This window comes from Columba livia, chromosome 20 (genome assembly GCF_036013475.1).
Source record: "Columba livia isolate bColLiv1 breed racing homer chromosome 20, bColLiv1.pat.W.v2, whole genome shotgun sequence".
In the NCBI taxonomy this organism is placed as follows: domain Eukaryota; kingdom Metazoa; phylum Chordata; class Aves; order Columbiformes; family Columbidae; genus Columba; species Columba livia.
Window position 1 is genome coordinate 350,356 of NC_088621.1, and position 25,809 is coordinate 376,164.

At 52.7% G+C, this 25,809-nt stretch overlaps 1 long non-coding RNA gene across 2 annotated transcripts in view; it reads left to right on the top strand.

Moving 5' to 3' along the window:
* Window positions 1–25,809, top strand: part of LOC102087512 (uncharacterized) — a 174,560-nt gene that overhangs the window by 87,943 nt on the left and 60,808 nt on the right. For both annotated transcript variants that reach the window (XR_010467302.1, XR_010467301.1), the window contains 2 exons: window positions 19,973–20,425; window positions 20,564–21,647. This is a non-coding gene — a long non-coding RNA (uncharacterized LOC102087512). The remainder of the gene's footprint in view (window positions 1–19,972; window positions 20,426–20,563; window positions 21,648–25,809) is intronic.

The window sequence follows — 25,809 nt, forward strand, 5'->3', positions numbered from 1 at the left end:
ATCTCGTAACATAATGCCATATTATGTGTAACATAGGGAAAATGATCAGGTCTAATACAATTATTGGCAAAACTCCCAACGATTTGAGAGCACCCCATGTGTCAAATAGCACGCATGGAGCGCTCGTGGAAGATTGTGCAGTTCAGTAAAGAATCTTCTGCTCCTAAGACATGTCTCGTAATCTGCTGAAAAGAGAGGCAGGTGCTGGGCCGGTGCTGATCCGTACAGCGACGCCGTGTGACGCGCCGCGCTGCGCCGGTGCCCCTGATCCAGGCAGCGGTGGAGCGTGGTGCGGACGGGGGGAATTGCTGCCGGACGGTGCCGCACGAATCAGCGCCTGGTCTGCAGAGCCTCCTCTGTCCGTCTGCCCTTGCTGCTGAGGTGGGTGCTGGTTTGGAAGCAATTGATACCACTGCCGTTTTTGAGGATCTGACAGGACAGATTCTGTTCCCACTAACGAGCGCCTGAAGAAACGACTCCTTAAACGATGAATGACCAGAAAGGATAGCATGCCTGGGTGCCTCGAACACACTCCCGCTGTCTGAGTGGAGGTGAACTAACATTCGAAAATACGAGAGACATCATGAAAGAAAGCCAGATTCAGGAGGGATTTGGAGGGTGAAGGTAGATTCTCGACATCAATAAGGATTACTCTAACTATAGCTGGTCCTACTGCTCAACTTCCAGTTCATTAAAGACTGAAGTACCCTGTGAAAAAGAAATGTGTAAATATAAAGAGTTTTGGTCAGGATGTCGCTGGGGTCATTAAGATTTTGTTTCTCACCTTTAACACAACATCACATAAAGCGGTGAGAGGAAGCCTCAGGTGAATCCAGCGGTTTCTTGGCGCTGTGTCGTTACGCTGTGCAGCTCCCGAGAGCCTCGGCGCTCGTCACCGGGCGGCAGCGCCGACATCCGCACCGCAGCACCCGCACGGGGCCTTTCCTCCTTTCCAACGCTGCAGACTTGTTGATGTTCCCTTACTTCAGGCATACATTATGTTGTGTGACATTTTTCCTCATGTTTCATTTACACTCTTAGAAGTTCCACAGATATTTAAATATTTTTGAAGAAATGCCAGCTACACAGATGGCAACTGCACATACTGCTGCATGAGGAAGTGCTGGTGCTGTGGTGAGCATCCCTGGGAAAAGAAATGCCACTGGTGGAACAAAACTTAGATGATGACATGACTGTTCTGTGCTGTCGACAAGGAACAGGTCAGGCAGGTGTTGTCAGCGAGCAGGAGGGCACTCAAGGGGCTCAGCCGCAGGCACTGGGCAGAGCACGCAGACGAGAACACGAGTTCTGGGGTGAAATTTATTGTTAGTTTTGCAGTAAAACCTGACATTTTTGTGATCTCTGCTGCTCTTTGAGCTTGCAGCTTCATGCAAAAGCAACTAAATTGAGGGTATCGTCTGACCCGACCCTTGCGAGATGGTGGTGGTGCAAAGGGATTGTTTCTAAGTGGCTGCTGAGGGTAAATTGGCTAAAAGTACCACTGCAAGTTTTGAACCCAAAGAACAAGGTAGCACTTTGGATTGTTTTTATATGCCTGTAATCTTTGAGGTGAATTGATTCTGATTTGGGGAGCAACAGCCTTAGTTGTAAGAGATGGTCTCTGGTGCAGCGCGACCACAGCGCACAGCTGGTCGGTGTTCTACAGGGAGCTGGACTGAATAGTCTTGGTTCTTTTTGGCCTCAAAAGCTGCTCAGCCCCTGTGGTCACATCTCCCGTAGTCCTCCCGGTTCTGCCCACGTGTTCTGTTGTTTTGATGTCCCCTTCCTTGGCTCAGCGAAGGGCTGTAGCCCGTTGCGCGGCGCCTGCCCGCGGTGGGTGTCCGGCCCCGGCCGGGCCGCGTCCCCGTGCTCGGCCCCCGGTCCCACCGTGTTCGGAGGAGCAGAGCAGTGGAGGACGTGGAGCTCGGCCCGTTGGCGGCCTGGTCCTGAGTGCGCGAGCACTGAGGCTTGCGAAGGCACACAGAAACAGCGTGTTTGCAATCCCACGGTGTGAGGCAGAGTGCTTCCTGCCATTCAAGTGCCTTCCAACGTAACTGGGATGTGTATTCCTTCCTGGTATTGTGTGTGAGCTGTGGGGTCCCTTTGTGCTGAGCTCGAGGGAGATGGACAGTCTGTGGCCAAATCAGCTTACTATCTTTGTCCTTCCTATTCGAGTGTTTTTCAACCTCAGAACACACATTTAGCTTAAAGTACTGGTATTTTTCTGAGTGGTGCCTTTTGATGTTCTCGCCTGGTATTATCTTTCAAATGCAGCTGTTTGCTGGAGAGAAGTGCCCTGCAGCACCCGCGGCGTCCGCAGCACCCGCAGCGTCCGCAGCAGCACCCGTGGCATCCGCAGCACCCGTGGCATCCGCGGCACCCGCGGTGTCCACAGCACCCATGGCATCCGCAGCACCTGTGGCATCCGCAGCAGCACCCGTGGCATCCGCAGCACCCGCGGTGTCCACAGCACCCGTGGCATCCGCAGCACCCGCGGCGTCCGCAGCAGCACCCGTGGCATCCGCAGCACCCGCCGTGCCCACAGCACCCGCGGCGTCCGCAGCGCCTCGCATCGCTGCTCTGTTGGGTCCCGCACCGGGCGCTGGGGATGCTGCTCCTGCCCGTGTTCAACCCAGCGCTGGATTTCATGAGCTGCTTCATGGGAGCTGCTCAGCCAGACCGCGTGTGGGAGTATGTGGGTAAGACCTTGCGTTGTGGCGATCACCGAGGAACACCAGCTGAAGTCTTCAATCAAATCTGCTTTTGTTTTCTGCTTGAAGGCTTGTTTTGCTGGCAAGTGTTAATAATGTCTTGTTATTTATTTTTAGTGGACCATAATAAACCTGAGTACATAGAAAGTCACCTGAGCCATAAACATTTGAATGTCCCCAATGTCTGCCTATTTCATAAAATATAATAGCAGCACCAGCGCCTCTCAGAAACCTTTGTAGCCTCCCTTTGCAGATCCTTCAGAGAAAAGGGAGGTTGTTGGATCATGTTGTCCTATGCTGGCTCAATCAGTCATTATCAGGAACCAACATCAACAATTAATGAGCTCTGAACGCTCAGCACAGCAAAGATGACGCTGATTCAGAGTGTAAATGAGAGTCGGGATTCCGTACCGCGCTCTTTGCAAGCTGGCCTTGCGGTTAACGCTCACCACCCTTCCCGGCTTCGAAAGGAGAAATAGCGGAGCCCTGGCAATCAGTCTGCTGCCTTCCCTGCCCGTGGACTCGGTGGTTGTCTGGTTGTCTGGCAGCACTATCGAGCTGAGCAATTAGTTCTTCTATGGCGAAAGGTGCCCCCTCCCTCCAGTTTTAAGTGCATCACAAACAACAAACATGGAAGATGGTCAGAGGTGAAGCCAAAGGGTCGGGGATCAGGGGGGAAGGACAAGGGCAACACCCCAGAGGAACGCAGGAACACCAGTGCTAGAGAAACAGCGAACCGGAGGTGCCGGTGTCCAGTGACGCTCAAACTGGGTTTCAAGACTTACAAAAACTGTTTGCACATTTGCCTGGTGACATGCAAAGGGGTGAAATACATTATGTAAGGAATAATAACAGTCCCATTAGTGATAGTTAACAGAATGAAACAGGGGTACAGCAAAACCTTTCTTTTCTCAGTTAGGCACAACACAGTTTTCCTGTGCACTTCGAAGGTCTGTGCGGGTCGTCAGCATCGACGATGGGATGCTGAACTGTGTGGACAGCTGGTTTGTGTCCCCGCTCCTAATTTTCACATGATGAACAGAGCAGATGTAGATGGGTGTGTTTGGTGTTGGTGTCCTCAGCAGTCCCGTTCGACATTTAATCACCGGCTTCAGGCCAGAGGTTTGAACTCGTTTCGGTGCGGCGGGGTCTGGGGACGCGGCCGCCAGGGCTGTGGGGCAGCGTCAGGACGTGGAGCCGTGGGGCCAGTTCCCTGGAGATCAGACCCCTTGGACAGCTCTTGGTACAGCTTGGATATAAGCTTAGATTTTTGCCAGCTCAACTCAGAGTCTAAACCAAGCACATATTGTGCCTAATTCTTGTTTAGAACAGTAAGGGAGGTAACAAACTAGCTCATGGATTAGATAAGTGTAATGATATCCGTGTCTGGAGTTACTGGGATGAGACACTGGAGCTCTGGACCCAGCGCAGTTGTGGGAACCAGTTTGGAAGTCTCAGGTCCCAGGAGGTTTAGTTTTCCTCTTTCCATTGCTAGATCCCCGAGCCATACAAAATCGTGCAGAACACTTCAGTGTGTCCAGTGCACGTGAGAAATGTTAACTTTCATTTACAGTTTTGTTTGCTGTTTTCCTTAGTTTTAGTAATATACATCAAATTATGCTCCTAGTTACACCCACATAGAACTCTTGCTCTGCTGCAGCAGTTCCTGGGTTCATTTCAGATCTCCCCCTTCTCCCGGTTCCTCCATCAGTCTCTCCAGTGAAATGCATCGCTGGGTTTCCACCCTCGCTGGGTGTTCTGGAGCATCCCCAGCTCCACACCCGCCTGCTCTGGGGGCCCTGGGGACACTGGGGGTACCTGGGGGCGCTGGGGGTACCTGCGGGCTCGGCCCCCCCGGCCCTCCCGCATGCGAGGCGCTGCTGCAGCGGAGCAGGGGCTCAGCAGTTGCCTGGTAACCGCAGCCACATTTCAAAAATGTACCCTTTTACAGCCAGCTCCCAAACTAATGGCTGTGAAAGGAACAGTTGTTCTTTCAGGATCATTTTCATTTTGTTCTTTCTTAAAGAAAAAAGAAAAAAAAAAGGAAAAGAGTCTTTCAGTTCCAGCTTTGCTTTTCTTCTGCGCTCTTTCCTCGCATCTGGTCCCACAAGGGGGACACTGTCACATGCCCGGGAGCGAAGCCCTTTCATGCTCCTCTCCTCGGGGTTCAGCTGTTATCGTTTCTGAATTGCACTCAGAGCGGAAGGAAACTGCGAGTCCTTCCCATAACGTCTGCATTGTCTTACCTCTGTGCGGATAGCTTGCTTCTTCTAAGAGTTATTGCACGTTTCATCCTCCTCGGGGAGGGTGGGTTGGTGTGGTAGGTAGGAGTGGTCAGTGTCTGCTCTGGTCTCTCACGGTGGTTGCCGGTGTCCCTGCTGGACCAGCGGTGTGCTCCTGGCCGCCTGCGGGGCCGGTGCCCGCGCGGTGTGCTGGCCCAGCTCAGCCGTGGCCTCTCCGTCCCCAGCGCGGGGTCAGGGGCTTGGTCCCGCTGAAGAGTCACATCAGCTGTAGACCACAGGCAAAGAAAACCATAACTGCCCTGACACTGCCCTGACGCTGAGCTGCTGTCGGCCGCCCGTCCCCCTTACCGAAGGGACAGCGCTGCCCGCGGGCCGGTGACCTTTGGGAGCCCCGGGGTCGGGGCTCTGCTGTGGGAATCGTGGTGCGTCAGGTGTCTGCACTGTTCGTAGGCAGCAGAGTTCATCTTCTGTTTGTTGCCTTGCCTTTGTCCCGTTCTTTTGGACTTCACTGTGATGAACAACAAATCTATAAAAAGTGTCTATGCATCAAAATAAATGCCACTGCATAAAACAAGATTGCTGTTCCACAACACAATTAAGAACAGGTATAATTCGAGCAACATCAATATTCCTTCAGAAGGCGGTGCTGCATTACGGAAGTAAGCACTGCTCACGTTTATAAACATCTGTCAGAATTATTTCCTGAGGCAAGGGAAGGTGACATGCAGCACAATCTCTTGAATGAATTTATTTGGAGTTCCAGCGCTGCGTGTGTAAAACCCGCTTACAGCAAGTGCCGTGTTGTGCTGCAGCGCTTTGGGGAACCGGGCTGGAGGACGGGACGTGGGCACCGCGACAGCCGTGGGAGAGAGCGAGCTGGACGGGAGGGACGGGACGTGGGCACCGCGACAGCCGTGGGAGAGAGCGAGCTGGACGGGAGGGACGGGACGTGGGCACCGCGACAGCCGCGTGCGGGGGCCAGAAACCGCGACGGGGAACATGGTGTGAGAACAGAGCTGGTGCAAACCGCGGCAGCGGAGGCAGGGCTACCGAACACTGCACTGGTAACAGGAAAGGATCGCTCTCGGGCTCAGTGCGTGCTCACCTCCTCCTAACAGCAAGTTCAGAACCAAGCGTTCATTATCAGGTTTTGTTCTGCCTGTTTGCTTTTAATTTCTGATCTCCGTTCTGGATGGCTGCAGCCATCTGAACCTTTGGGTGCATTAATATTTTAGCAAGATGGGCAACGGGAGGCTGTGAAATGTCAGTTATCTTTGCAAAGCAAAAAGGATTTGCAAGTAGATGATGGGCAGGTGGTTGTCTTAGTTCAGCAGTACAACCGCAGAGGTAACGCCGACTCCTGTCTCCTCCCCCCCACATTTGCATTCCTTGGCGAGCTGGCGATGTGCTCCAAAGGATCTTTATCCGGCCCGTAAACACAGTCACGATTCCCCCTTCCCCAGTTCTGCATTGATGACTAGTTTCCCTTTGCTCCTCAGATGAATCATTCTCTTTAAAACACAAGCACTGATGTAATAAATCAGAAAGGGCAGAAGTGCACGCTCGTGTTGCGGAGGCTCGCTCGAGACACGCAACGTGAAGTCAAATGGCACACGACTCACAGCCGCGTTTTCAGAACACTGGAGTCAGCCCTTCCAAGTCCACGCTCAGTGTCCTTTTAGGAGCTGCTCATTCATCAGAGTGTTTCATATTACCTGACAGGAAATTATATTTACGATGCTTTTAGCTCCATTTGGGACATTTTTTTAATACTACTTCTGGGATCTAAATTATTTAAAAATCATCTATTTAGTTCTTTACATGAAGAGATGAAAGCTTAACCAAAAAGCTTTCCTGTTCATGGCAGCCTTAAATTCTGCGGGAGATCTATGTATTTTTGCTTAATTGAACACCTAAAGAAAAAGAAAGAGCTTGGCCTCATAACGTTTTTAGGAGAAGTACATGTTAGATTTATTTAGCCCCACTGACTTTTGAAATACAACCACTAATAGCATCTGTTTAAATATTGTCCTCCAGAAGGGATAGAACATTTTATCACAAGGCATTAAATTCACCAAGAGAGCGTTTTACGCACCTGCGTCCCGTGTGCAGCTTCGCTGCCGCGTGTCCCCGGGGAGGAGCAGGGACGGGGTCCCCGCGGCAGCGGCCACTGACCACGGCCCCGAGAGCCCCATCCCTGCCGCGGGGAGCCAGGCTGGCCGGGGCTCAGGACAGGGCCTGGGACCCCACGCTGCTCCGTGCCCATCCGAGGTGCCCACGGCCACGGTGTGTCCGGCACGGCCCGACGGCTCGGAGCCTGGCGCTGGCCGAGCGGAGGTGCCGGGACATCGTGTTAGGGGTGAGGGCCAGGCCTACGGGTGAGGGCCGGGCTTAGGAGTTAGGGCCAGGCCTAGGGGTGAGGGCCAGGCCTAGGGGCGATGGCCAGGCCTAGGGGTGAGGGAGGCTCCCAGCCGGACACACCTGACCTTCCCTGCCCGAGAACGGACCCTGCAGCTGTGGCACCGGCTGTGCCAGCTCCGTGCAGCCGCGTCCACACCGCCCACCTGCTCTGGTGCCAGCAGCACTTGTCCTGCCTGGACCCGTCTGGTCACACAAACGGATATTCTTCTTCCTTAGGTGATATTTTTGGTAGCATATGATTCTTTTGTCTTGGTAATTCTTTTAAAGAAATAATGGGAGCAGTGTCCGAGAAATCCTTGAGCTCAGACGCAAGCTAAATGGAACTGAAAAGTCCCCAGACAGCAGCGATGTGTGGATGCCGTGCTCCCCTGAGCAGTTCCAGCCCCGAGCTGGTCCTCGGGAGGTGACCGTGGGATGGAGCCACAAAACCGGCTGCTCCTAGAAAAGGGACCGACCCAGCTGCACAAGAGAATTGCAGTGAATAAGAGTGGTCTTCACAGACAGTTTTTTTACATCCAAAATACGTCTGTCGTGAATAAGAGTGTGACAACTTGCTGCATATTCCTGAGTCCGGGTTTTCCTCCGTGGCGGTTGTGCCTGGGGAGCGCGGGGTGTTTCCGCAGTCGTGTGTCAGATCCCGTCAGCGCGGGCCGGGGGCGGAGGACACAGCTCACACCGGGACCTGCGCCTGCTGCCCACCTTGCAGTCGGCGTGTGAGAGTGGTGCATGCGGGGGAGTGTCGCTACAGCTGCACCGGAGCCCCCGGGACTCCCCATCGTAATTAGCATTGACTCCCCTCTCATTTGGGGACTTTGTTGTCTGTGAACTCATTAAATTGTGACCTGCATGCAAGACTTGCATTTATGCTCTGGAAAAGTCAGCATATTTGCTGTGGGTTATTATACTCTTGGGGCTGGAGTTGTTTAAATGCATGTGATGAGAGGACTGCTCGGAAATATTTCAAGTAAGAACTATAAAAGCAGGTTCCAAGGGTACTTTTTTACAGCCAGAATCTGTTCTCTTGCCTAAATGCGACATACTAAAAAGGCAGCATTCTGTTTATAAAACCAGCGTGGAATCTCAATGCCCGCACTCATTGTTCCTGATGAATAGGGGTGGCAACAGCGCTGATGGAGCGTGCTTGGAGGTGGATTTGGCTCTGTTACTGCTTTCTTTAGGAGGACTTGACTGTCCTTTGTGCCGCGTTGGGTTCCAGGCGGTGCTGGCGCCCCGGATCCAGCAGAGGTGCGGGTGTCGCGGGACGCCGGGGGTGCGCTCAGCCCCGGCTCCTGGCACCGGGCGCTCGGGAGGAGGCTCCGCCTGGATACGGCCCCATGGGAGCAGACGTGTTGTCCAAATGAGTGAGGGAAAAAAGGTACTTTGCATCCAAGAGCAGAGTTCAATGAACTCAGCTGTAAGGCGTGAATCGACAGACAGCACATGATCAAACCTTTGGTTTCCCTGTACGTTTAGACTGATCTGTGGTATAAAAGATAACATGCTCTCGTGCTTTTCTTTAACACAAAATTATTTCAGAATTCAGCAGATTTTAAAACTCGGGATTTTATTCCCTGTGTTTCAGGGACACAGGGAATAAAAAAAGAATTAGAATGGGGAAAAGGAAAGCACAACATGATCATCTTAGAGCAGCAAGATGGTGATTAGGCAGCTGAAAAGTCCCCCTGAAAATTCATATGTTGTGAAAGTATAAATGACTTATGCAGAACCATTTCCCAATACAACATAAAGAGAAACCCTTATTAAGAGATGAATCTTGTTGTCCTTATATGTGTTAGCCGCCTGGAATATGACCGTCCTGTATCTTCATCGCCCTCCTGAACGCCTTTATGTGTGTTCTCAGCAACAGACGCAGTTCCGCTGGGACCGTAATTGCACTTTGATGTGTTATTCTGCCCCGTTCTCCTTTACCGTTTTTCTCTCTCTCCTCACTTTTAACCCTGAATATTACATTATTCTAGGGGTTTGTTTTTCTTAGAAGTCCTCCGGTTTGTTTCAGTTGATGAATCAAGGACCCAAGCTTGGTTTTAAGCACTAATTGAGAACGTGCTTTATCCTTGAAAGGAAAAACGCACCGGGGCTGAGGGTGTTTACGTGACTTACAGTTCCGCTCTGTTGTGCAGCTGCCGCACAGGTTTCGACCCTGTTCTTGGGAGAGAAAGCAACAGCTATTGCACAACCCAGTGCGATTTTAAATTAACCAGGCGACGTTCAGCGTCTGTTGTAGTTTGTCTGTTGATGCCAACAAGCGCCGCTCCGTTCCCTGGCTGCGGGTTCGCGTGTCCCGTCCGCCGTCCCGCGCCGCTCTCACTGCCTCCAGCGCACAAACAGCCTTTGGAGAAACACGGTGCTGTGGTTTCCAGACATTACTGATGTACCAAAACTGGGCTGTTTTGGTCTTGAGCTCAAACGCCCGACCCGCGCTGGTTCTACTGGTGAAGCTGGGGTGCTGATGGGCTTTGCTGTGCGGTGGAACCGCAGCTGGCGGGGGTTGGGGTCCGCCCCAGCAGACTGTGCCGCGGTGCCGGAACGCGTTCGTACCGGCGTTGTGCCGCGGTGGCCGCTCCCGCCTGGTGCTCGGGCAGGAGGACTGAGACACGCCATCATTGGGTTCTGTATTTATGAAACGTCATGAGAAGAAAGTTGAGCTGAATATGTACAGTACATTGAAGTGTAATAAAGCCAACTTGAATGGGTGTGTTATTGCAAAGCAGACCGTTTAAATGCATAACATTTTCACATTGCCCGACCGTGCAGTCCTGCAAGAAATACAAGAGTCCTGGTCAAGTATGACTTGCAGACACCGTGTCTGAGGTGTCTCCAGGGCCCGCCGCGTGGAACCCGTGGTGGCTCACAGGCCCGCTGGCCGCGGCGCGGCTCCCCCCTCACTGCACAGGACGTGCCCTCGGCTCTGCTGTTCGGTACAATGATGATTTTCTTTAGCAAGTGGCTGGAAGTGTGAATTTAGTATACTTATTTTTGATGTCCAGTGAAGCTTTAGACAGCAATTTAATAATTATTATTGCGATTGTACAGCTGCTCTCTGGCGGAGCTTAAACCATGTCAAAAAGGGAGCCAACATAATGAGTCTGACGGAATTTCAGAGAGAGCGATTAAATTAGGGATAACGAGTTCTGCTGAATTTTTAATGTTATTGTAACAATTCACACTGCTGCAGCCTGTTCATCTCGGGACTCAAACCGAAATGTGCCATTGGGAATTGGGCCGTGCAGACATTTTCTTCTCCGAGTCTATTCCTCTTAACGAAAGAAGAAAAAATAAGACAAAAGGAACCTACAAGTTCTGTTGCTCTTGCTGCCCTCTCCCCTCCCCCTCCAGTGTTCTCGGCTCTCCAGGCCGTGCTGCTGCTGGGCGTCCCTCCCAAACTCCGTGTGTGCCCCTGCAGACCCCGGCCCGGGGAGGGTCCTGGTGTCTCCGTTCCGCTCCCTTCCCGTGGCTGCGGAGAAGGTCCCGGCAGCCTCCGAACAAACCCTTCATGTAATGATAAATGATGCGTGCTGCCCGCGCACGAGCTGCAGCCGCCCGTCCTGGTTTTCCCGAGTCAGACGGCAGCGCACAGATGAGCTCCAGCGCGGCGGCCGCCTGTCTGAGCGCTGAGGCGGGAGCGGCGCCGCGGGCCCCGGCGCGCGCGGACACCGCGGGAGTCCCGGCAGCTCCTGCTGGTGCGAACATGCTGGCTCGGTGCTGGCCCGAGCAGAGCTCAGAGCCCACGAGTGCTGAGAAAGGGCACCTTTCAGTGGGGAAGCGTCACTGCTGGACTGCTCCTGTTCCTCTGGGCCTCTCTCCCGACAGGAACAGCGTCTCTGTTTGGTATGGAGAACGGTAATTCTCTTATCTTGCGTGTTGAACAATGTGGTATAATTAATAGAAGTAATGACAATTTATTCACTGAATACCAATTAGCGTTCAGCTTTCTAAGGGAACAGAGATGGGGAATGGAAAGCAGATTGGATGATACCACATAAAGAAATTACTTACTTGATGTAAAAGACATTAAACAAATGTTTCAGCCACGAGAGGATGAAAAACGAAGCAAGCTTTATGGAAACCATAACTATTTTCATCTGTCAGTGGCTCATTCTTTAATGGAGACACGAGGGACTGTAGTTGAACACAGACACCCCGGTGCTCACGTCACCGCTTCACGCACGAGTTAACTGTTCTGGGGATGCGGCCCTGTAGCGGGGCTTCTTCATTCGAAAAGATGCGCTGGTGACAGAAAGGAGAATCACAGACCAGCCCAGGCCCATCGCAGTAAAACGGGAGAGGCAGCCCCAACGCGCGATGTTATTCTGGCTTAATCAGCCCACCCTGCTGCTCCCGCCCGCACAGAACATCCGTCGCTGAGCCCATCTGTGAAATGCGGCACTTGAGTTGCATTGGCGGAGAACAAACAATATATCTAATGGTTGCTTAATCTGCTGTGTATTTTTTAATGGTGTGCTGAAATGCCAGGGTGAAATCCGAACTGCCTCATTTATTAGCTGAGTATTCGGAAGAATGAGGATGCAATTAGGATTTGGAAAAATGAGGTTAAATACCCATTTCCTGATACAGAGCTGCTGAGGCTCCTCCCGTTCCACGGTGTCCCCGAAGCAGAGGGCAGGCTGGACGGCCGCGCTGTCATTGTGCAGGTGACAGGGGAACACCTGGAGCACCGGAGGAGTTGGCGTCAGCCGACGTGACTCAGGGCGGCAGCGCCGCGTGTCCTGTTTGCTGAGGCCGGGCTGTGTGTGTCCTTGCTGCGCCTCGTTCGGCCAAGTCCCGTTTGCCCTTCATCTCTCACCAGCTGCGTGACAGCTGGATGGTCTTCACTGCCGTCCTGCCCCCACTGCGCTGGTTCTTCTGCAGCCCTTTCTCACTCTCACCTTTCCCTCAGAACTGTTCCTATTAGTCCTGTGATGCTCTGGCACGTGGAAACGACTCGGCGCGGTTACGAGAGGCGCCAAACTGCCGAAGCTCCTGCTCAGCCCAAGCGCGCGCTCGGCCCCGCGCCGTGCCGGTCAAACCCGCTTCTTTCTGGGCGCTCTCTGAGCAGAGAACTGCATGAATGCGCTCTGAGTGCTTGAGCCGGCTTGGAAATGCGTATTCTTGGGATAAGCAGAAATATGCTAGCGGTACATTGGTTATTTCCCAAGTGCTGGGCTGAACTGAAGCAGACTCTCCGAGCCCAGCCACACCTGTATTCCTGCCCCCTGCGGGACCGTGACGTGACTTCAGTGTGGAGTCGGGAGCATTGGTTTGCAGCGAAGTACCGCGCTCCCTTAATACATCCATGGCATTTCCTTTGAAGTAGCGGTGAATTGGCACAGCGTTGTCTTGCTGATGAAATTCAGCAGCTGATTGCTCCCCAGAGGAACGGCCTTCCCACTAAGGCAAAGCCTTTGCCCCCGAGAGCCTCCTAGAAAAGTATTTTTTCTTGAAAAATATTATTTTAGAAATATACTTGCTTTCCACGGTGTCCCCCTGGTAAATGGAGCATGATGTTGTTCAAATGCTCTTTGAAAAGCATTCTTGAGATAAGGTCATTAGTATATAAAAATGGTTTCTTAGCAGAGGCAGCTTCTGTTGGAAAACCTTCATTCGTGGTAGATTGGGAGTAATTAAGTGCAATGTAATTTAATGACTCAAAACAACAAACAAGCTTTGGCGTAGCTATTTATGAACACGCAGCTCTCCTGGGGAAAGCTCCTGATTTAGCAGGATCGCAGAACGCGGCAGCGAGCAGGGGCCGCGGTGCCGGAGCTGCGGCAGCGAGCAGCGGAGCCGGTGCCCCCGTGTGCAAACCGTGGTGTGCAGACCCCGGAGTGCAAACCATGGTGTGTGCAAACCATGGTGTGTGCAAACCGTGGTGTGCAAACCATGGTGTGTGCAAACCATGGTGTGCAAACCATGGTGTGCAAACCCCGGAGTGCAAACCATGGTGTGTGCAAACCATGGTGTGTGCAAACCGTGGTGTGCAAACCCCAGAGTGCAAACCATGGTGTGTGCAAACCGTGGTGTGCAAACCCCGGAGTGCAAACCATGGTGTGTGCAAACCATGGTGTGTGCAAACCGTGGCATGCAAACCCCGGAGTGCAGACCATGGTGTGTGCAAACCGTGGCGTGCAAACCGTGGTGTGCAAACCGTGGTGTGTGCAAACCGTGGTGTGCAAACCCCGGAGTGCAAACCATGGTGTGTGCAAACCGTGGCGTGCAAACCATGGTGTGTGCAAACCGTGGCATGCAAACCCCGGAGTGCAGACCATGGTGTGTGCAAACCGTGGCGTGCAAACCGTGGCGTGCAAACCGTGGCATGCAAACCCCGGAGTGCAGACCATGGTGTGTGCAAACCGTGGCGTGCAAACCCCGGAGTGCAAACCCCAGAGTGCAAACCCTGGTGCCGTGTGTGGGGCTGGTTGGGGTTCGTGCGTCCCACCCTGGGGGCTCATCCCGACCCCGCGGTTCCCCTTGGTCTCTCCTGCTCTGTGCGATCCTGGGGACAGTCACCTGCTGGCCCCTCTGGTCTCGCTTATGGCTGCTGGTCGCGGTCGTTAATCTGAGTTCCTGGTGTCACTAAGATTAATACCTGTCCTGTCAGCGCTCCTCCCAACCCTGTGTGTGCCGCTCAGTGCGAGTGGTGGGGTTCCTACCCCGCAGCAGAAAAGCAAGTGCAGATGAGAAGCAGCCTTTACAAGGGTGCCAGAGAACGTGGGTCTCCAGCGCTGCTTTCCTCAGCGAGGACGTTCGGTCAGTCCTGGTGCTTTCCAGCACCTCGTAGAGACCCGTGAAGATCAGAAGTTAATTTTCACACCTCTTCTGTAGTCGCTTTATAGTTAATTTCTCTGAACTAGTTTGTTTTTCTGCTGCCAAACACTTCAAGGCGTGTATGTAAATGATCAACATCTGAAGCCTTCTTTCTTCAGAGGAGAATACAGGGCAATCATCAGATAAAAGTCATTACATATTCAGAGCTATTCTGTTCCACTGATAATAAAGCATTCTTAAGGGAAAATGACCTTTTTACAATAGGCTTATTAATGTCAGGACTTCAGAATTGTCTTTTCTCATTACAAGTCTTACCAAAAACATTACGAAGAGTGAAATTTATGATCTTAGAGATGGTCAAAGCACAACTGTTAAAGACATTTTCGCAGAATGTTATTTATGTAACCCAATTTTTGTGTTTTATGTGGCAAGTATTGCGAGTCAACAGAACTCTGTGTTCATGGCTCCTTTCTGTGTCTGACCTTATCCTGGGAACCCCAGGGAGGTTTCCAGCCCATGTCCCTGCCCCGTGTCCCTGCCCCGTGTCCCTGCCCCATGTCCCTGCCCCATGTCCCTGCCCCATGCTGCCCCATGTCCCTGCCCCGTGCTACCCCGTGTCCCTGCCCCGTGCTGCCCCGTGTCCCTGCCCCATGTCCCTGCCCCGTGCTACCCCGTGTCCCTGCCCCGTGTCCCTGCCCCGTGTCCCTGCGCCGTGCTGTCCCGTGCTGCCCCATGTCCCAGCCAGGACCCGTCGTACCGCTGCTGCGGTCAGTGTTCAGGAAGGGTGTTGACATTAAGTGCACACCCCGCTACAGGCGTTTGAGCTTTGAAATCGTGTGCGACTCCATCAGAGCTTCATGGCCTGACGTGCGCCGGGAGCTTCTGTCCCCAGGACTGGTCCCAGTGAAGCCCAGGAAGCTCCAGGAAAGGTCGAGCGTGTGAAAAGCTGATACGAAGTGAGTTTGATTGGCGGAGTTTTATTTATTTATTTATTATTTTCTAGTTAAATGAACTAATTTGTGAAACCATTATTAAAGCGGAGAAGACGATCTGAAACATTTTAACTGAAATGTGTGACAGGCTTTAGCAAATGAAAAAAAAAGGTGGAAAGAGATAAAACTGTGACTTAATTTCCTAAGTTTGTCTTTGAAAACATTGATAAGATTGAAGGTGAGCACGTTCATCCAGTGAGTTACGGTGATGTGTACCAGTGACAACTTGTTGTCAAATGCTCCTGTGCACGGGGAGAACGTGAAGACGCTGTTTTGTGTTGGGGTTTGAGCACCGAGCTGCGGGCGGCTCTGCCGGAGCGCCGGGGTAGAATTCGCTCTGCGGATCTGGCGCGAGCGGTGCTGCTCGTCCTGGGCCGCGACAGCCGCAGTTCAGCCCCATGTGCCCGCACTGGGGCATCTTTCCAAAATCAATATTTTAAAGAAACTGAAATTATTCCTCCTACTGGAATCATGATTCATGCGATGATAGCATCAATATTAATACAATAATCTAACTTTAATTTTGGTTGCTAAGTAACCTATCATCCCCCACAGAGCAAACTGGACTCAAACCAGAACAACCGAAAATGGAGAAAACTTACTGTGAAAAAGCAAATATTGATGGGGGGAGCACGAGCCAAGCAGCAGTTTCTGCAGAACCACCGCAGCTTTCCCGCGATCCGCGCTGTCCGTGCTGCAGCCGTGGTGCCGAGCGCCGGTGGAACGCGGCAGCGCTGCGGTTGAAGCAGGGCTGGGGCTGTCCCACCCCGCCGCTCGCTGTGCGACCGTGATCTTCATACAGAAACAGGAAATCACAACCCACGGGTCCGCTCTGCTCTACGGGCCATGTCTGGGCGATTTTTCTGCTTGAAACGTGAGTCGGTCCGAGTCTCCAGAGGTCAGACAGGTTCCTCAGTTCACGCAGGTGTCACGTCAGAAACGTCAGCAGCTGCATGCCGTCACGCACCCCGCGGGTGCAGCGCCCGCAGCCACCGCTGCCCTGGTCCCGCTGCCGCGGTCTCTCTGTCCTGGTCCCGCTGCCGCGGTCTCTCTGCCCTGGTCCCGCTGCCGCGGTCTCTCTGTCCTGGTCCCGCTGCCCCGGTCTCGCTGCCCTGGTCCCGCTGCCGCGGTCTCGCTGCCCTGGTCCCGCTGCCGTGACCGTCGCCCAAGCGCGCGGGTCCCCACGCTGCTCAGAATTCAGCCAGAAGTTGTTCGAGAAAAGATCGGGGGGTTGAGCTGGTTTGGTTTCTTTCCTGCACACTCTTGGAAGACCAATTCAGTGTTTTTCTTCTGGTGAGCTGCTTTATGAGAGAAATCCCAGAGAGCCCCATTTCTGCTGTTTGAAGGTTATCCAATGGATTTCAGTATGGCCAGTTTAGAAAGATGTGTCTTGATGTGCAGAGAGCTGGGAATAACAGAAGGGAGGAAAATTGCTTATTTCAATAGCTCTTTAAACAAAAAAGTAGTTCATTTAAAAGAGTGAAGCCCGTGTAAAGTATTTCCATTGTACTGTTTTTTCATGAAGCATTATCTTGAGAAGCCCGGGAAGTCTGTTTATGGAGGAAATGAGTCTGTTTTGGTAGATGCTGCAGAGGGATGTCGGGCCAGGCTGCTGGAGCCAGCCGGTGCACAGGGAAAGGAGAACAGAAAAGAGAGGTCATTCGTGATGATTTTTCCTCGTGGTTGCCAGCAAAAGAGCGGAAGGGACAGGTCCTCGGGGTTTCCCAGCTGGCAGGAACATCCTCGCAGGCCGGGGAAAAAGTAAAAGGAATCACTGGAGACCTGCGTCTCTGTGGATCACGCCACAGTTGGCTACTGCCTGGGAGTTTCAATGTGAAGAGTTGCATCGTGATGCGAAGTAGAAAAAACCTGAGATCCCCAATTCTAGGAAGATACCCAGATTGCCCTTACATTTTGTTTTTCAGGGCTCCCCGGTGTTTCTCCGCCTTTCCTGTCTCTGCTTTGCGGTTCTTTCCTCCTCCCCAAAGCTGGTTCTGCGCGCCGGCCCCGCGTGGTCGCTGTGCAGAGCACGGCGCTGCCGCAGAGACGCCCGGCAGGGCTGGCACGGTGGTTGTTCCTTTGCAGACGTCAGCTGCCTCGTTTTCCACTGACCGTAGTTTCCTCCTTGTCTCTGTAATGAGCCCACCCAGTGCACTGGCTGCAAACAGCGACCCGGTCTCTCTCTGTCCCGAGCTGCTGCGTCGCCCGTGCCTGCAGCTCCGGCGGGTCCTGCAGCCCGGCAGGTCTGCGCCGCCGGCCCCGCTCCCACAGAACACCCGTGTTGAGCCGCTTCTGGCCCTGTGCAAGCGCAGCTCTGCCCCCAAAGCTGCCGAAGGGCAAGAGCTGTCCCTGTGCCATTTATTTGTACAACTGCAAACAAATTCGACGTGTTCTTTCCATTCCCCGCAGGTCTCACTCGTCCTGCCAAGGTGATATCTGGAGGTTGGCTTCTGCTTCTTTCCTTCCTCCAAACCATCTATTTCTCAGGGTTCCGAATTTCTGCAGCTATTTATTTCTCCTTTGAAGGAATGTAGAAATCAGACCTAAATAATCTGCTTGATTTTTATCTGAGACAGCTGTGTTGGAACAGAACCCATCGTTCAGATCTGTTACCTTTTACACAACAGAGATAAATTAATTACAGGCCTTTCCCCTGACATCCAGACTGTTGCCTGCAAATGTTCACATAAAAGATGAATTGCAATGAGATTCTCATTACAGCTTGATGAATTAGCCTTTTCACTTCAGGTACAGCACAGTCTGCTTCATGGTCAACAGGTTTGTTTGGGCCCAGCCATTTTTACTTCTCTCTTTGAATTCAAATCGAGCATCTGCTGTCAAGCTACTTCTCTTGGTTAATCCATTATTTTTCACTGCCCACTAGAGTTTTTCACTTTTCCAGGGAATTCACGCCACTGGATTGTCAGGAGAACTGTTACTCAGCAGCACCTTCCTCATTTTCTGCAGCGCGGCGTTGCGAACCTGCGGCTGCCTGGAGCGGTGCAGGCGCGGGAGGGAAGAGGGCTGGGAACGCTGTTGTCTACAAAGAAACAGAGTCAGAAGAACCGTCCTCGCCAGGTGCTGTTTCACGAAGAAAGAACGTTGTGTTTCTTGCTCGCAGCTCCTGGCAGTTTATCATGTTCATTTGCCTGTATCTTTAAGTGTCAACATCTTGATCAATTTTATTGCACCTGCCTGTGGTCAGAACCTTACTAATGGTAGCTCTGATTGGTGTTTAGGGACAGGAATAAGTCATTTGTGATGCCCGTAAGTGAAAACATCAAAATATCGGTAGGAAAATAGTAGCCATAGTGTCAAGCTGTCGTTATTTATGTGGCAATATTTACTTGTACATCTTTTCTATGTGTCCTAATGCTTCCCAGGCCACACTTACTTTGCTGGGTTCCCCTGGTTTTAAGAGGTCTGTGTGCCTTTGTGGCGCCGATGGTCACCGGTGGTGCTGCGTCAGGCGGCAGCGCCTGTTGGACCGTGTGCTTCCCTCCCGGGGTAGCGGCCAGTGGAGCCGCCCCCACACCCCCACACATTTTTGGGGACATAAGGCTTTCCAGAGTTCGCCAGCCCCCTTGTCTGTCTGCTCGGCCTCTCCTTTTCACTGAGGACAGGGCAAACATCTGAAAAACGTGTTCTTCTGTGTAACCCTTGTGTGCAGATGTGTGTGCAGAAGTGTCCGAGGCTCATACGGCCAATGATGTGTGCTGTAATCGCCTGTGCCGGAGGCCTGGTGGCTCTTCCCTGCTGGCACTCGAAGGGACCTCGCCGTGTGCTGGAGGCACAGGACCGTCCCTCCTGGCCGCCGGCGCTGCCGCGGGTGCCGTTGTGCAGGGAGGTACAGCCGGACAGAGCTGGCAGGGCTGGCTGTCCGGCCGTTCCCTCCCGCCGCTCCGGCGCTTCTCTGCGGTTTGTCCCCAGGCTCCGTGTCCTGGCACGGCACCGCTGCTCTGGACGGCTCTGGTCCCCGGCAGGGATGGCTCTCGTGGAGCTGCCAGAACAGAAAAGCCCCTTGGGAGTTCTGACTGCTCCGCCTGCCAGCCCTGCAAGGAAAACTCCAACCGTAAAATAGAACTGAGCAAAACATCACTCAGCCATATGGCCACAGAGCAGCGCGACACCCTGCTGGGACGCGCTCCCCGCTGGCTGGTGCCGATTATCAGCGCAGCTTAGAGCAAAGCTGAGGCCTTCATGCCCAAAGCACCATGCGCTCCTTTGACCTTGTGAATTATTTCCATTGCTACTTTGGCTGGCCGTCTCCTTCGCAGGTTGTTGAGCTATAAGCAGATGCAACAGAAATGGTGGAGACGGCTGATTTCCAGGTACACAGTGCTTTTCCACAGAATGTGGGAAACATGAAGGTTTTGAAATCACAGAATCACGGGATGGTCCTGCAAGAAACACCGTATCCTGCGTGAAAGCCTTTCCTGCATGAAGAGGGAGGATGTCAGAGCAGCGGAGCCGCTGCCCCGCGCGGGCTGTGTCCTCGGCCTGGGATGCCCGGGATGCCTGGGATGCCCTGGGAATGCCCTGGGAATGCCCTGGGAATGCCCTGGGATGCCCAGAGGCTTCTCCTTTGGGGCCTTCACTGCAACATTTTCTGAAACCTATTACATGGTTAATATCTGCAAAGCTTGTGATTTCATTGTTTGATATAATTTTATTCAGTAAAGCTGCCTCGTTGCATAAAGGTCTTGGTATTTAATATTTAATAGCATAAATCCCACGTGAGCACTAGGCAGAGGATGAAAATTACATTTTAAATTAATGTGCACTCCAAGCCAGCTCTTGTTTCTTTCTGCATTTTAAGGCCAACAGCCATTTCCAGCATAGTCCCAGCTTCCAGAGACGATGTCCATATCCTCCTCTCCAAAGCGCCTGGTTATCAGAAGATAGGCGGCAGTAACTCCTCACGTGCTGGAGCAGAGGGCCCGTGGAAGCCCGTTTCTGGTGGCGCTGGCCACACGGAGACACTGGTCCCGCGGCCGGGTCTCCTCCCAGCGCTGCAGCTCATCCCAGAGCTGCCTCGTGACTCGGACACAAGGAGCTGATCCGTGGGACGCGGGTGCGACTGCGGTCTCCGGGGGGAAAGGAGCTTTCCCGCCGCACCAGCTCTGCCTCTCACCTCGCTGAGCAGACCCGTCTCATCGTGAGGTGAAGCAAACGCATTCCAGCAGGCTTGGAGCTTTGTCACTGAGGGCCAGGGAGCTCCTGGGGCTGCGGCTTTTGAGTAACGTGGTCCAGCTCTTCCGCAAATCTTCAGGTATTATAAGCATTAAAATGCATACAGCTTTGGTGGAGATACTCGGCTTGCTGTGTTTTGGGAGATGGGTCAAACATCAGCATTGAAGGATGCCATTTTTTCTGGAAACATTGGTCAATGTTTCTTTCTCCCGTGCAGGTGAAGACAGTAACTCCAGCTGGGTGCCCTGCGAGCCGTGGCCGCGGAGCACGGACACCGGGATACACGGAGCGCCGTCGCTCCTTCGTGGCGGCAGCGTGTGACAGGGACGTGGCCACGTCCTCGGCGGAGCCTCCCGCATGGCGCCTCGTCCCTCACCAGCGCGGCACGGCCAGGGACGCGCGGCAGCAGGTTATAAACCGCGTGTCTGGCGTTGGGGGAGCAGGTAACAGGTCTTGGGCACCCACAGTGTGCTGCAGCAGCACCTCTCCAGGCTGCGTTTTCAGGCAACCATCAGCGTCCATCCGATCGAGCCAGATCTCCGAAGGATTTCAGCATGCAGCACATACCTGCTATTTCACATTCTGTTACAGATTGGGCTATTTATATCGCCGCTTTCACAGGAGCTGAATTCGGCAGTGACTCCTTATGTCTGGCCCCAGACATTTACTCAGCAAAGCACACTTAGAAATGAAACAAATGCTATTTTACAGCCCAGTCTGGCGAACACTCAGCAGCCAGTTTGGTACTCATCACTAGGATTATCCTAAGTGCCTTCAAGATCACTTCTGAGTGAGCTTTATTTATATATTGTGAATAACTGTGTGCGTCCAGGCCAGGCGCAGTCCCCCGCTCTCGCTGCAGAGAGGAGAGGCAGGAGCAACCGCGCTGTCTCTGACCTGCTTTGAAAGCCTCAAGTGCTCCACAAGGAAGGTCACACAAAGCATTTCTGTACATTGATCCTTTGAATGGCATTTAGAATTAACCAGCTGCCTTACAGACTTTTATTACAATAGCAGAGTCGGTGCTGGAAGTTTTGCTCCCACGTGGTTTGTAGCTCTAGCGCTATGGAGACGTTTAAGAGCGCAGGAGCTGCTGCAGAGAATTACGGTGACGTTCTCTGAGGCCTCTCTGCTGTGATTCTGCCGCCTCCCGTGGTGGGGAACGACCCGCTGCCGTTCTGCTCCCGGCGCCGCCGTGTGCTGCGCCCGTGCCGCGTCCCAGCACCGCTGACGTCCCAGCCCATCCGAGACGAAGTCTGCACCCGAATATTTTGTTCTTGAGACGTAGCAGCCAAAAACATGTAAGTTGTCACACAGTTTATAGGCCCCCACCAAAGCTAGCAACAGGCATTGTCCCTTAGGTGTAGTTTCCTGTTACCTCAGTGAAGTGGATATATATGTATACATATAACATTTCAAATTATGTAATTCCACCATCTGCTGCTTTACATAAACAGCGCTCACATTCCACCTCTGCTTTACATAATGGCGTCCCGGCACACATCCTGACTTAGGTGCAGCACGGGGCAGCTGGGAGGGACGTGCTCTGTGTTCTCCTAGCGGACACCCCTTCCCTCGAGGAGCGCAGACGTGCCGACCTGCGAGCGCCACGCCGGGTGTTGTAACGTTGCCCGTTTGTTTGCACTTACCGTCTTTGTTCTCACACATGCAAACCAGGCAGATTGTGTTGACTTTGATAAGCAACGTTACTGCGGGGTCATGTAGAAAGAGAAGGCGGGCAGGAAAGGAGCAAATCTCCCTTAAACAAAAATGTCTGCAATAATTAGCAGATATGGGAGGAAAGAGCTGATAAGCAAAAGGTGAGAAGTGAAGGGTGAGCTTCAGGGCGATTCGTTAAATGGTAAATGAAGAGCAACCCAGCATTTCTGGAAACATTCAGCAGCTGGGAGGGTGTTCGGGGAGCATGGCATGTGCTCGAGCAGTGAGTAAAAGCTGGAAAGACTTGGATTTTGAAGGGGATCTTTGGTTTATTTCTTGGAAACAAGCTATGAGAAAGGCAAGGCAGTGTGTACATTTTCTTTGCCTGCATTCGTATTTCTGCTGCTTAGGGAGCCTAAACCAATGGAAGTCTGCTTTTCGAAATGGGAGACCCCACAGCCCATTCTGCTTTTCGGTTACAGGAGCCAATAGAGCGAATTAAGGGACCCGCGGCGCGGCGCTGTGCTTCGGGATCTGAGCAGGTGCTGTGGGAGCTGAGTCCCGGGCCGGCCCACCCTGCCCCAGCAGAGCTGGGCTGAGCTCTGGGCCAGGCTGAGCCCAGCTGGGCCCCGTCACCCCCCACACCTGTCACTGGGCAGTTGGCTCTAACGACTTGCTCCAGGAGGTGGATAAAGAGCAGGGGGTGACTCTGCCTCTGTCCTTGTGTCCTGGGTTCCTGTGGCTGTCTGAACCCCTGCAGAGATTTGGGTAACTGTGACCAGAATCTGGCACTGTGCTGGTGGGGTCTGTGGCTGTACCGTTCTGGAGACTCTGCAAAGGCTCAGCCAGGGCTGTCTCCAGAGCTTTCTTGCTCCGAACTCTAGGAGAAGACTTGCTTAAATTATTATGTTGTCACCCCAATTTATTTTCCTTTACAGACAGAAACATACTTGATTCCTTGGGCTGGGCTGTTTTGTGATCATTATTGTTGGGGTTTTTTAGGGGAAGGGGTTGGAAAGGCTCCACAGAGACAGGACTGGCTTCTGCATGTTCAGTTCTGGGTGGTTTTGGTTTTGATGAGGAGCAGGGGACCGATACCTGTTATGAGAAGTGAAAAGTGACCTGACGTGTCTGGAGCACTGGGAGTTCTCTCACATCAGGGTGATGATGATTGATTTTTCGTCTGTTTTTTACATCTGCAGAGGGGAGTTTCTCGATGCCGATGGCAGCCGGCAGGTAAGCGGGGCAGCTGGTTCGTTGGGGGTGTGACGGGGCTCCCTGCCTCCTGCCCACTGAAGTTCAGGCTGTAGTGGCTTGCTGAAGACACGCTGTCAGGGTGATGGAGACGGTGAGATTGTTAGAGGAGGACACTTTCTACTTGTGAGGTTGCTTTGGTCTCACAGGAGGCTGTATGAGCTCACGCTGGCCACTCCTTTGCGGGGATGGAGGAGGCAGCGGGTGAACCGTGGGGGTGGGCAGCAGAGCCCGGCGGCGCTTGTGGGGAGGGCGGGAAGCGCGGCTCGCGGTGCGGTGAACGGGTCCCAGCGCGCTGGCTCCGGGGGGCTGCTCCGAGCGCCGGGGTGCGCAGCGCAGCACCTGTGGCGCCTTTCCCTCGTTGGTCATGGGGCGATGAAGTTGTTCTGTGTCTGGCTGCTTCTTCCTGTGCTCTGTTACGGGGGCTTGTATCCCCTGCCGAGGGAGGAGAGGCCTGCAGCACGGGGCTGGAATGTGAATCCTGAACCCGAGTATCTGTTCCTCGTGAAACCAGATTGCAGTTGCAATTTATATAACATCACTCTTTTCAAAAGGAACCGGAGGGGTCGCAACCTTCCTTTCCCGTCCTCTCCGCTTTAACCCTTTGGACGCGCAGCGGCGTTGGAGCAGGCGCGGCCGCTGCCCGCGGGCGGGCGGGCGTTCCTCCTCCTCCCAGTGGCTCTGCAATTAAAATGAATCTCTACAGCGTAACATAGCCCTCTCTAACTAGGCTGGAGTTAATCAAGCTGAATTTATTAAGAGGATCTTTGCAACCAAATGAGCTCATTACCAGAAGGAAGAAACTTAGTTTAATATCTGATTTTTAGAAGCTTGAATAATTTTAGTCATTGACTTTATTGTCAGGCCAAAGAACTATTTCAATTATTATCTCTGATAACTTTGAAGGACATCTGTAAAGTTCCTTTCCGTGACTACGACTTCAAATGCTGCTGCAGAGATGAAAGGAACAAGCTTAACCCAGTGGAGAACTGATAACCCAGAAATATCAGTGCCTTGCCTCGGAACATCAGACGAGAGCTCGTCCCTGAATATAATCGCAGTGTATGCTGTCTCCGGCCTTTATTGGAGGCGAAGCTCTTTTATGATATTCTGTCATTTATGACAGTTCCTCCAGAGAGTTCATTAGGAGGAACATTAATGTGGCTGAATCGAGGAAACTGCTTTTCCTGACATAATGCCAACATACATTACGATGCGGTGCCGCTGAGGTGGGGGAGCTTTATGGTTGTTTAATGCGTGTGTGTGTGTTGCAAATCGCATCACTTTTTAACTCTCTCTGTAAAGCGGGATCTTCTTTCCAAGCTGCCGCCACTATAAATATATGTAATGGGGTGCTCGAGCAGCTGTTTTGTTCAGCAGTTATCTGTGATGATTATGTATTCATAGGTTAGAGTTTCCAGCACTGGAGAGCTGCAATTAATCTCCACTGTGCTTCAAACCATCAGAGTGAGCACTTGGGTTTTCCCCCTACTTTATTGCTCCTCCTTTGAGCTCCTTGTACATACAAATCTGTATTAGGAATTGAGGTAAAGAAGCAATGGCAGAGAAATAGCTGATGGCTTCCCCATCGTCCACTGTTTCCACCGCTGTGCTGCGCAGGATTAGCTCGCCGGGGTCCAAAGGCAGGACCTGGCTCAGGCCCAGTCCTGCTGGGGTGGGAGGATCGGTGGCCCGATCGGTGGCCCGTCTGTGTGCGCTCCAGGGGAAAACGGCAAACGCCCCTCCAAAATCCACAACAGCAGCAGCAGATGTGAGAACCGCCCGCCCCTGCTGCTGTCGGAGGTTCACACCTCGCTGTGGAGCGGATCCTGGCGGGAGGACCTCGCTGCTGGTGGCTGTGGTGTCGCTGGGGCCGCCCCGTCCCGTCCCGCGTGCTGGCGCAGGGACCAGCACCGGCAGCTCCGGCTCCAGCGCCCTGTGCGGCGCTCACCAGCACATCGAAGCGTCCGTTTGCCCTCGAGTGTAACGATGTCAGGAAGAGGCGGCCAGGTTGTGACTCTGTTCTTAGGAAGGTTGGTGTAGCTTTGTGGAGAGGTTTCCAAATGATTTCAAACAGCTGGTTATTTCCTTGGGCAGCCTGGATCAGCATCCCGTATAGCTGATGAATGTGCTGAAGAGAGTGGATTGACTGATGGTAATTTCAGGATGTGACTGGGAATTCACTTAGCTTTTTAAAAGTGTTTAAGCAAACAGCTTAAACAGAGTTGGTGATGTGGGGATTTGGCAGCCATGAAGTTTGGTTCCAGTTTGGAACAAAACAACAAAAAAACCCATATTTACTGGGCTCTTAATGTGTTTAAATGATTTTGCTTTGCTGCAGTAAAGTTACTCTGTTCAACTAAATCAGTGCTTCGTTCAGCTGTATTTTACATGAATATTGGGATCTGTACAGCATGTAGCACTGTTTTATACCATCTCATGATTTCTGGTGATTTGGATGATAAGGCAGGAAAGAGGGAGAAAGAAAAGGATAAAGAACCGTTATCAGTGACGGGGTGCGATGCTCCCTCCTTGGCTGTGCGTGTTGAC